This window comes from Lipotes vexillifer, unplaced genomic scaffold, assembly GCF_000442215.2.
Source record: "Lipotes vexillifer unplaced genomic scaffold, Lipotes_vexillifer_v1.1 scaffold903, whole genome shotgun sequence".
Classification (NCBI taxonomy): domain Eukaryota; kingdom Metazoa; phylum Chordata; class Mammalia; order Artiodactyla; family Lipotidae; genus Lipotes; species Lipotes vexillifer.
In genome coordinates, this window is record NW_006791919.1 from 2,142,113 (window position 1) to 2,142,481 (window position 369).

Consider the following 369-nt stretch of genomic DNA (forward strand, 5'->3'; position numbering starts at 1 on the left):
GGACAGGAAGAGAAGGAACTATGGGTGGCCCTATCTTTCCCTTTCTTTCCATGCCATCATTTTCAGCCTATGCGATTTGCTGTAATTATACAGGAAAACAAACAAACAAACACAAATAAGAAAGGGTATGATAGATTTCGTTGGACCTTTATGTTTCTTAGAATGCCATTGTCATCTTTTGGCATTCCAAGGAAACCCTGGTTCTTGGGGGCTGTCATCCCCCCTCCCAATTAGTCATAAATGTAATACACTTACCTTGTGCTTGCTTTAAGTCTCACTGAACCCCCCATACATCATGAGTCCACAGGAATTCTGTGCTCACCAGGCACTGTGAACACTATGTGAATGGAATGGTGCTGCAGGGAAAGA